Genomic DNA, 12,031 nt, shown 5'->3' on the forward strand with positions numbered 1-12,031 from the left:
TTAGTTAATTTGTTATTGCTATATTCAATGTTGTCCCAAGAGTTTTACCCATCCATTGAGGATTTAAAAAGATATTTAGCAGCTAATTTAGGTACAACTCCAAAGGCATGAACCAGGAAAGAAACAAGACAATAGGCCCAAAATGGAATTGCTTATGCTAAGCCCACATCACCAAACTGAGACTTAATTAGAATTTCAGCTCTCCAAGAAAAGGAATCTTAAACCAATCCATCAGGAATCACCTAGTTATCAACAACTAGGCAACCTGCTTGATAGACCCTTGCTATCCTCTAAAAAAAGTAATCTTGCAATACACAATCCGCTTTTCTCTGGCAGAACTTTCTTGTTTCTGCTCCCTCTGCCTATGAAAGTCTTGTATTTTGTACAGCAACTCGGAGCTCCTTTCTATCTGCTAGATTGGATGCTGGCTGAATCATTGAATGTAGTCAATAAGATCTTTAAAATTACATAGTTGGATTTCATTTTTTCACAAAATAATTAACAAGCTAGACTTTATTAAAATCAAAAAACGCTGAAAACAATGTCAAGAGGATAAGGAGACAAGCCACAGACAGAGAAAATATTGCAAAAGACACATCTGGTAAAGAACTGTTATCCAAAACATACTAAGAACTATTAATATTCAACAATAAGAAAATAAGCAATTCAATAAGAAAATGGACCAAAGGCTTTGCATGTCCCTGATGACATATGATAAGGTGTCTTTTTGTATGCTTATGTGCCATGAATATATACAGATGGCAAATGAGCATACAAAAGACACTTCATCAGGGAAATGCATATTAGAACAACAATGAAATACCACTAACACTTACTGGAATGGCCAAAATCTGGAACACTGACAACGTTAAATGCTGACAAGGATGTGAAGCAGTAGGTCCTCTCATTCATTGCTGGTGGGAATGTAAAAGGTACAGACACCTTGGAGGACAGTTAGGCAATTTCTTACCAAACTAAACATACTGTTACTATATAATTCAATAATCATGCTCCTTGGAATTTTACTCAAAGGAGTTAAAAAAACTTATGTTCACACAAAAATCTGCACACAGATGTTTTATTCATAACTGCCAAAACTTGGAAGCAGCCAAAATGTCCTTTAGTATCACTCAAAACCATACATATGTTCTGAGAATAGAGTAGTAAACAAAAGATGGAGATTATATTCTAGTGGGAGAGACACAATAAACAAGTAAGAAGAATTATGTTTAGAAAAGTCACTCTGGTGGCAATGTGGAGGAGGATGAATTAGAGAGTGGGAGGTTGCTTGTGCAATAAATAAGATAGATGCAAAAGTCTGCACTAGGCAATGGTAATAGGGGTGTAGAGGAGAGGCAGATGTTGGGAACATCTTAGGGATAAAATAGCACTGCATGGTGACATAACCGAGGGTGGAAGGGCAGGAGCTAAAAGACAAAATAAATTATAGAATAAAACTCAAGTCCCCAGTATTTCTGATTTGAGTGACCTGGCAGATGGTGACACCAAGATTGGTAATAGAGGGAAAAGAGCAATATTGTTGGAACAAAATAATTCAATCTCTATCAGTTGAGTTTGACATTCCTATAGGATACCTAAATATTCGCTCAGAGAGCAGTTCAATTATTTTGTTTGTCAAAAGCAGTTGTCTGTCCTTCTGATCCACTCTCTCAGGCTCTGTCCTTAGGAAATCTGATCTGCATCACTGACATTAATAGGTTTCCTTTTGTCCTGTTTCTTTAGGAATTTTGTCAAGGGTCAACATGGCAAAAGATAAGGAGGAAAGAAGAAAGAGAGTAAGGTCAGTGTGTTTATCCCCCAGGCTTCTTCCTGGAAGGATACTGGGGTTGGCTTCATCCCTTAGCCAGAGGCAAGGTTTCAATTTAGTCAAGTCTCTCCCTCTCTCTCTTGGTTCTAGTAATTCTTCCTTCTTGCCTCTTTAGGCTTAGGAGTGGTAATGCTTCCTATTGTTTCTATATCCAAGATTCTACACTAATTCTTCGTAGGTTTCCAATACTCATTCACTCATGTGTTGTACATCCTCCCCATACTGATTTCTTTTCAAATCACCCCATTTGTATGTGCCATGTGTTTCCTACTAGGACCCTGACTGCTATAGTAGATGTTCAATAAATAATCATTGAACACAAATCTTACATGTGAATATATAGACAGATGGATGGATGGATATGAACTTGAGAAAATAAATCTTGTTTAGCTATTTGGGTAAAAATAAATGTCACAAGAGACTCACAGAGTCAGCGCAGAGTAAGGGAAGAAGGAGCCATTGTCTGGCTGGGACTGAGAAAGAACTTGGAGAGGCAGCGCATTTGGTGGAAGGAAATTCCAAGGTGCTGTGGATAATATTGGCAAGGTACATTATTAAGCTATTTAGGAGTTTCCCCTCACCTAGTAAGAAAATATATTGCTACTCAGGGATGAGGGGTGAGGTGGAAGGAGAATCAAAGGTAGAATTAAGGAAGTTAAAAACAACCCACCCACATTTCTTAATTAGCTCCAAGGGGGGAATTATTGCCAAGTGTAATGATGCAGATGTTGGAATGTCTTTATTCCTTAGGGGGGAAAAATTCTCCTTCTGCCACATCTTTCATCCATTTTAATTGGCTTATAAGTGTCTGTCAGAAACCTAGGCAATTCCAAACCAAATAGCTTACTTTCCTTATAACAGGACCGAAATAGCTGCAAATGGCTGGATGGGCTTCCATCAAACAATCTTGGCAAGAAATATTTGCCACATAAAACACAGGCTCCTCTCTCTTTCTGCTCAGAACCGTAGGCCACACCTTTCCAAATGCAATGAAAGGTCTGGAATAGTTGAAATTGGCCCTGCAAATACCCTTCTAGGTATTTCTAAAGGAAGCAAAAGAGGAAGGAAACCCACCATGTCAGGTATACGCAATGGTGTCCTGGTCCTTGCCAAGAATATAGAACAAATGGCCACTGCCTGTACTCCACACACCACCTACTCCACCCCACTTTTACAACAGCAACTGGGTGATGCAACTAGTAAAATAAAACCATTCCATATGAGGAACTGCAGAGGTACTGAATCACTAGCTCAGATACAGTGACGGCTTATGCACATATCAAATCTTATCCATTTGTACACTTTAAATGCAATGCAGTTTATTTTATGTCAATTATACTCAGTAAACTTGTTTAAAACAAAATAACATCACTATATAAAAGGGAAGGGTGGTCCTGGAAGGGAACTTGGAGCTGGAACTTATGTAACTACTGGATAAATGCATAATATATATATATATAGCTTTCAGCCATATTCTCCACATTGCTGACAGAGCGGTCCTTTTTTTTTTATTGACTCAGGATTTTAATTTACAAAAAATAATTTCTCAATTTTTTTCTTCAGTATCCTAAATTTTCCAAGTACAGGTCTTTTACCTCCTTGGTTAAATTTATTCTTAGGTACTTTTTTTTGGGGGGGGGGGATTTCTCTCTGAATTTCTCTTTCTGATAGTTCATTATTGGTGTATAAAAAGGCCACCAATTTCTGAATATTAATTTTGTATCCTGCTACTTTACCAAATTCATTGATCAGTTCTAGTAGTTTCTTGGTGGAGGCTTAAGGGCAGGGGGTGTGGGAACGTCCAGCTCACAGGCCACATAAGGCCTGCAAAATCATGTGGTCTGGCCCTGCCAAAGCATTAGGGGTGAGCTAATTAAATGTTTGATCAAATATAGCAGGCTACTTTTTAAATTGATAATTTTGTATGGCCCGCAAATGATTTTATAAATATGCAAATGGCCCTTGGAAGAAAAAGGTTCCCCACCCCTGCTTTTAGGGTTTTCTATGTACAGTATCATGTCATTTATGAATAATGGCAGTTTTACTTCCTCTTTTCCAATCTAGGTGCTTTTTATTTCTTCTTCTTGTCTAATTGCTATGGTAAGAACTTTCAGTACTCTGTTGAATAAGAGAGATAAAAGCAGACAGTTCTGTCTTGTTCCTAATCTTAGTGGAAACACTTTTAGTTTCTGTCCATCGAGTATGATCTTGGCTGTGGGTTTATCCTTTTAAAAATGTAAGTCATGCCCTAGCTGGTTTGGCTCAGTGAACAGAGTGTTGGCCTGTGGACCAAATGTTTTTTTCTGATTCGATTCCGGTCGGGGGCATATGCTCGGGTTGCAGGCTCAGTCCCCAGTAGGAGTCATGTGGGAGGCAACCGATTGTTGGTTCTCTCTCATCATTGATGTTTCTAACTCTTTCTCCTTCTCCCTTCCTTTCTGATATCAATAAAAATGTATTAAAAAATATAAATGTAAGTCAGAGCATATCCTCCACTGCTCAAGACCCTTCAGTGACTCCCATTTATCCTCATAATCCTCCTATAACTTCTTAAGTCTCTATACTCTCAAGACCTTATGACCCCTCTGGCTTTGAAATCTATAATAGTCTCCCCTTGTCTGATTCACTTTCAGAGATTTTAGTTACTCAAGGTCAATTGCGGTCTGAAAATATTAAATAGAAAATTTTAGAAATAATTCATAAGTGTTAAATTGGGTGCCGCTCTCAGTAGAATCATCCCTTTGTCTTGTCCATGCTCTGTATGCTTCCCATCTGTTAGTTACTTAGTAGCTGTCTCCATTTTCAAGCCAACTGTCATGGTATCACAGCTCTGTGTTCAAGTAACCCTTATTTTACTTAGTAATGGCCCCAAAGCACAAAAAGGTTGATGCCAGCAATTCAGATATGCCAAAGAGAAACCATTAAGTGCTTCCTTTAAGTGCGAAGGTGAGCACAGCACAATAAAATATTCTAAGAGAGAGACCACATTCACATAACTTTTAAAGCAGTATATTGTTATGATTCTATTTTATTATTAGTTGCTATTACTCTCTTACTATGCTAATTTGTACGTTAAACTTATCGTAGGTATGTTCAGGCTTCTACTGGGGTCTTGTAAGGTCTCCCCTGTGGATAGGGAGGGACTTCTAGAGTTCAGTGACATTGGCTTTCTTGTTATTCGTGATCAAGCATGGTAAGCTTACCTCAGGGCCTTTGCACTTGCTATTTCTTCTGCCTAAAATGCTTTCTACTTCCAACTACGAAGTGACTTGCTCTGCCTCCTATGCTTCTAGATTTTTATTCACATTTTATTTCCTAGCAGGGCCTTTCCTGAGCTCCCTATAAAAAATGGCACTCTCGTGTTCCCACGTTGGTCCTGTTGCTTCCTATTTCCTTCCCTACTTTATTTTGTTCTTCGGTACATTATAATCATCCTCTGTAGTCTATTTAATTAATGTTTATTGTCTTTCTTCTTACCCTCCCACTACAATATAAACTCTCCACAGGCGGGGATTGTTATCTGTATTGTTTATAATAGGACCTGCATAGGGAGGCACTCATTAAAAAATTGTCTAGAAAATAATTCATTCGGTAAAAGAAAACAACAACAACAATGCTAAATTGTTATGGCTTTTGTTTGAAATCATAAATACATTGTATGAAAAGTAGAAGAATAGCTTGGCTACCATTAAAATGCTAAATGCACACGTGAGCTGTACACTCCATTTATAGAAGTTCTTGTCACTGCGTGGACAGCATACTCCTTCACATGCCTCTGGGCTATTGTTCACATTAGCCTTAGAGTAAGGAATGGAATGGGTCATCATGATAATAACAACAGTAATAACTAACATTTATATATAACTACGCACCTTGAACTATTCTGAGCACTTTACAAATATCACCTGATTTAATCTCACAACCCTGTGAGGTAGACACTAACTGTTTCCATTTTACAGATGAAGAATTTGAGGCACAGAGAGATTAAGGGTGCACATACAATAAGAGACAAGATTCTCACCCAGGAAGCCTAGTACTCTAAATTATTCACCTTTTTTCTTCTACCCAGTCCTTTATAAAATGTCAGTTCTCTCAGCCAGAAAGATAAGACATTTTTATTTTACCATTTTCAACTTTTGATTGTGATTATTTATTATTCCACTCTCCTTGCCCCATAAATTGTGCCATTTTCAAGAGCAAGGCTTGCAGCGCCTAATACAGTGTCCAGTGCTCAATTATCTGTTTGCTGAGGGAATGTGTGAATGAGATATTGAATCAGTACTAAATGAAGGAACACAGAAGGCAGCAATTGTCAATAAAGGTAGAAAAGGAGATTGTTTTTCTTTAATCCTTTTCCAGAAAATCAACATACAGGAACTTCCAAAAATCCAGGAAAAAAGCAAATGCAAAAGAGAGACCAAAACCAAACCACAGATAAAAGAGAAAAACCTCTTAGCTGATAAAGAAGCTAGGAAGACTTTTAAAGACTTCTTTATTGGGGCTTTGGTGTCATATTTCTCATTGTAATATGGAGCTCTGCAACAGTCCCATTCTCACATCCGTTTTCTTACTTCATTTCCTTTGCTAATATTTCCATGACCCCGAGTTTGTGCAGCTCCTTTCCTGGTGCCGTGTGTGCCTGTGGGGCTCTCAGCCAGTTGCAGGAATGCCCTATTTCGAATATTTACACTGAAGTCAGCATTACCTTTTTTTTCTGTTAAATGGAGTAAGTACATGAGAAGTTTGGTTATAATTTCCTGAACCAGGAAAGCCAGCCACCAGGGATGGAAATTCAGTAGTAAATGACTTACTTGTTAAGTATTCTACTTTGTTGAGTGACTTAATATGAAAGCTGCTATAGATACAGACATTCTTAAAATGTAGTGGGTAAAAAGCATCTATAAAATGTGTTTACAATGCAGATTCCTAGGCCCTGTGCCCCGTGGAGATCCGGATCAGTATATCTGGGATAGGGCTCAGCAATGAGAATTGTTAATCAAATCCCTGCAGTGATTCTGCTCTAGGTGGCTGTCAGACCACACACTGAGAAAGGACACTGTGATGGAAAGAGCTTGACTTGTAGATTTTTTAAAAACCTAACTCTACACTAAATAGCTTTTACACTTGGGCAGTTTTCTTAAACTCCATGAGCCTCCAATTCTTTATTTGTTGAAAGGAGACCGCCTTGGTCAGTATGGCTCAGTGGTTGGAGTGTCTGCCCATGCATCCAAAGGGTCACTGATTTGAATTCCAGGCAAGGGTATGTACCTGGGTTGCAGGTTCCATCCCAACCCCAGTCAGGGTGCGTGTGGGAGGCAACCAATTGATGTGCCTCTCTCTTTCTCTCCCTCCCTTCCTCTTTCCCTTCCACTCTCTCTAAAAATCAGTGGAAAAAATATCCTCAGGTGGGGATTAACCAAAAAAACAAAACAAAACAAAACAAAACTCAAAAGGAGATAATTATGCATATCTCCACACTACTAGATTATCAGGCCACATTTCCATGGGATAGAAACTTTAGTGATAGTGTGAGTAATGATGTCACATGTTTGGCAGCTATGTTGTAGAGGAAGGGTGGTGGTGAATTCTCTCTAACACCACTTTCCTGAAACAAATGTAGAGATCCTTGAACCACTTAAAAAGTACCCAATTCCTCTTATAAACATAATTTAGCATAAAGAATGAAGTGATTACAAAGAATAATTTTATCTGAATACATTTTCAAACTTAGTTGAAATGGTTACATTTCCAGGAAAAAAAATTAATTGCTAAAATTGACTCGATAAACAAAATAGAAATTTAAAACAAACCAATAGCCATTAAAGAAAGTTGGATTATGATCAAACTGATCCTCATATAAAGTAGAAACAGGACAAGCACAAAACTCCTATATAATAAAAGCCTAATATGCAAATTGTCCTCTTGGCTGGGGGTTCGACCAAGAGTTTGACCAGGAGTTTGACCAGGGGGCGGGGCTGGCTGGGCCCAATCAGCCCTGATCAGGCCAGGCTTGCTGGACCCCACCCATGCATGAAATTGTGCACTGAGCCTCTAGTATTTAATAAAATAGTTACATGTAGAATAAAGCTGAGGGGTTTTTGTTTTGTTTGCTTGCTGAAAGTAATCTGCAAGTAATGTGCACTAAGAAAGCAGGAACAGTTAATCTGGAAATATATTACATAGTATACTTCACTGATACATTATAGGAGAAAAAATAAACAACCATCTCAATAGATGTAGAATAAGTATTTAAAATATTTAGCAGACATTAAACATGGAAAAATATCCTAATCAACTTTGATTAGAAAGTAACACCCTCAATTATTTATCAAAACCTACAAAACATCATGTTTGACAGTGAAACAATAGAACTAGTCTACTTCTAATCAACATTGCAGTAAGTCCTACTTAATACAATTAAAGAGAAAATTTTAAATATAGTAATAGAAATTAAAGAAAGACAAAAACCATCCTTATTCATAGGCACTATATTTTATCTAATTAATTAAGCAAAATTAACAGATATAAGGTAAATATACAAATATCAAATACACTTTTATAAAAGTACAAAATTAGTAAAATGTAATAGAAAATACAGATCCCATTTAAATAGTAATTAAAAACTTTAGAGGGGTGAGAATGGAGTGGAGGAGGTCAATGGGGTGGGGGGGAGAGGACATCTGTAATACTTTCAACAATAAAGATAAAATTTTAAAAACTTTAACATATAGAAATAGTGTAATGAAAAATATTCATGTCCTCTATTAGGAAAATTATAAAGACTTATTGGATAATATTTTTAAAAACCTGAGTAAATGAATATATATTAACATGTTCATTGTTGGAGAGATTCAACAAAGATGTCGAATTTCCATAATTTATGAATTTAAAACCTAATCTTAGTAGTACTTGTTATTGAACTTAGCCAAGAGAGAAAGAGCTAAGAAACATTTGAAAAAATAAGAGTGCTTGATCTTACTCTATCAAATATCAAGCTTTATTATGAAGCTCTAGAAATGAAAACTCTATAGAATTAGGACAAGCTCGCATGGACAATCAGATTAATGAGAGGAATACAGAGCTCAGAAACAGAATCATGTACATAAAGGATTAGCCCAATAAATGGAATGGATGCCATTGGATATACTTACTGGGAAAAATTAAATTAGTTTCCTATTGAACATCATGCACAAAAATCAATCATTGCCTTACCTGGTTTTGCTCAGTGGATAGAGCATTGACCACAGACTGAATGGTCCTGGGTTTGATTCCAGTCAAGGGCGCATACCTCGGTTGCAGGAGGAAACCAATTGATGTGTCTCTTTCTCATCGATGTTTCTCTCTCTGTCTCTCCCCCCTCTTTCATTCTCTCTAAGAATCAATGGAGAAATATCCTTAGAAGAACATTAACTAAAAAAAAAAAAAAGAAAGTAAATGATTATAAGTGAATCAAAGCTATGAATATGAGAAATAAAACTAACATTTTTGAATAAACCAAAGAATTATTAAACAAGAAAAAACAAAATTAATAGTTATCCATATTTAAAACAAAACAAAATTTTTATTAAACAAAATGCATTGTAAAGTAAGAAGACTAACAAGATATTTGGAGCCAATATATTTAATAATATAATTGGCAAGGAATTAGTACCAGGATTTTCAAAGAATTCATTTAATCAACAAGAACAAGACAATACAATTTTTTTAAAAAACAGGCCAAACATATGAGTAGAAGCAGCGCACAAATGTCCAATAAACCTGGAAAAAATATTCCTAATTTGATTAATAATCAGAGAAATGCAAAATGAAGTCACACTAATCTAGTATTTTATAGCCAGTTTGCCTACTATTTAAAGGCTTGGCATTTCTGAATATCTGCTTCTGGCTATGATGGAGTAACAGAAAACATACTTTCTCATAGCAAAAAAACTAGAAAAATGAACAAAGTAATTTTTAAAAGTGTTTTATATTTAGCAACTGTAAAATAACTTCCAATAGGCAGTGCTGGGAGTTGCAAAGAAGAGTCTCAGAGAGGAGAGAGCCACGCTGAGGGAGGAGGAAGGAGAAGCTGCAGAAATGCAGAGAAAATTGCACTGGCTTACATTTATTGTACCCTCAATACTAACTTACTGATGTGTAAGGTGAAATCCTATGAACAAGGGCAAAGAGCAACTGGGAATGTGTAAGCTGAAAAATTCTCAAAACTCACATAATGCTCTCTTCATATACCAAATAGCCAGAATGGAGAGACATAATGCAACACCTGAGTCATTTGCTTGAGACCCAAGAAGTGGCATGCCTTAGTTGGAGAATAAGGTTATACCAAAGAAAAGGAGTACCTTAAACCTATCCTAAAAAAAAGTTTAAGAAATAAAGCTAGGGGAAAATGAAGTTGCTCTGAACGTAGCATGAACCACTTGCAGAATAAATGCCAACATTCTCTAAAGGAAAGCAACAAATCCAGATACTCAACAATGCAACATTCACAATATCCAACAGCCAACCAAAAATTACTGCACAGGCTCCGTTTGCCAATTCCACACGAAATGAGATTGGAAGTTCCACACCTTCCTAACAAGTAAAAAGCTGAACGGAAAAATGAAGAACTCTTCTCAGATCTATAAGAGAGGGGAGGACACAGGGCAAGACACTGCCCCCAAGATTGGAGAGACAGAAAAGGGAATACAAAGAGTCACAGCTCCGGGAGCAGAGATGACACGTGGAAACCTCCTCAGGAACCACTGACTGGGCGGAAAACCTGCCCTGCAGTTGAGGAACTGATTCAGGCTCCTGTGGACAAGTCTGAGAGTTCAGAACTCCAGGGGAATTTTAGGAGGCCCCTCATAATATGGTGACATTTACCTCCAGGAACTTGACTAGATTCCAACAGTAAATATCAGAGAAAAATCCCCTCCGGGTTCTGGCAGGAAGAGGGGAAAGGAACCATTTTTAAACACACCAGAGAACTCTGTTCTTCTTAGCAAAGCCTGCCTGCCTCAGGGAGAACTCCTTAAACAGAGCCAACCTGAGCTAGGGGAAGGGAAATACCCAACTCCAGCCCATGCTTGCCATCCCACCCCATCTATGGGGGGGTGAGAAACAGTAGTAAAGTTCACAGTCCACAGGTAAGACTTACTGACACACTGAGACCTAGTCATTGGACTATAGAATGCTTTTTCTTCCCCCACATCTCATCATCACATTATTAAAGGCATATTTACAGCAGCTCCTTCTACGTGATACATCAGGTCGAATATCAAGAGAAAATTACAAGGCATTCTAAAAGGCAAGAAACACAATTTAAAGAGTCAGAGCAAACATTGGAACCAGACAGGGCAGGGATATTGGAATGATCAGTCCAAGAATTTAAAAAACCACTATGATTGATAAACGAAGGCAGCAATTTTCAACCTTTTTAAAAAAAATCTCATGGCACACATGAACTAATTACTAAAATTCTTCAGCACACAAAAAAACATTGTTTTCTGCCCTTTAGGACCTCACAATCTAATAGGGCAAGTAAATGAACCATTGCAATAGATATGGGAACTAAGTACTATAATAGAGCCAAAGTGTTATGCTGGCATAGATAAGGGAGTGATGTACTTTACACAGTAAATGTCATTTGCATGAGTAATTGCAAGATCATTGGGATTTACTAACAAAAGAGAATAGTAAGGTTTAAAAACACAGTGGCATAAAATGGCCTGACATTTCATTCAGTGAGGCTAAAGGAAGGATTGGGAAAGATGGTGCTAAGAGATAAGGCTGAAATGTTGAGAATCCATTAAATAATAAGTTGGAGATCTTGGACTTTATCTTTAGGCTTCTAGGAGCCACAGGAAGCATTTAAAGTGAGAGAGAGAGAGAGAGAGAGAGAGAGAGAGAGAGAGAGAGAGAGAGACATGATTAGACTTCCATATTAGAAATAAAACTGGCCATCTTCAATACCAAAGATGAAGTGGGCTGGAAGTTGGAGGAGGTAGACATAGACGCTGAGAAACCAATTAGAAATCAACTGAAATTATCCAGAGGTGGGATCATGAGTGTCTGAACTAAGGGGGCTAAGAATTTAAATGAAGAACATTCTCTTTAAGAGTCAGAATTATGGATCTGAATCCATGCTCTTATAAGTCAACATTTACTCCTGAGCAAGTTGCTTCACTGCTCTAGGCCTTAGGAGCGTCATCTGTAAAATGGGAA

General features: G+C 37.4%; 1 pseudogene; it reads left to right on the forward strand.

Moving 5' to 3' along the window:
* Positions 1-1,763: 1,763 nt before the first annotated feature.
* Positions 1,764-12,031, forward strand: part of LOC132229758 (BUD13 homolog) — a 45,707-nt pseudogene continuing 35,439 nt past the window's right edge.

Source organism: Myotis daubentonii, chromosome 3 (assembly GCF_963259705.1).
Source record: "Myotis daubentonii chromosome 3, mMyoDau2.1, whole genome shotgun sequence".
In the NCBI taxonomy this organism is placed as follows: domain Eukaryota; kingdom Metazoa; phylum Chordata; class Mammalia; order Chiroptera; family Vespertilionidae; genus Myotis; species Myotis daubentonii.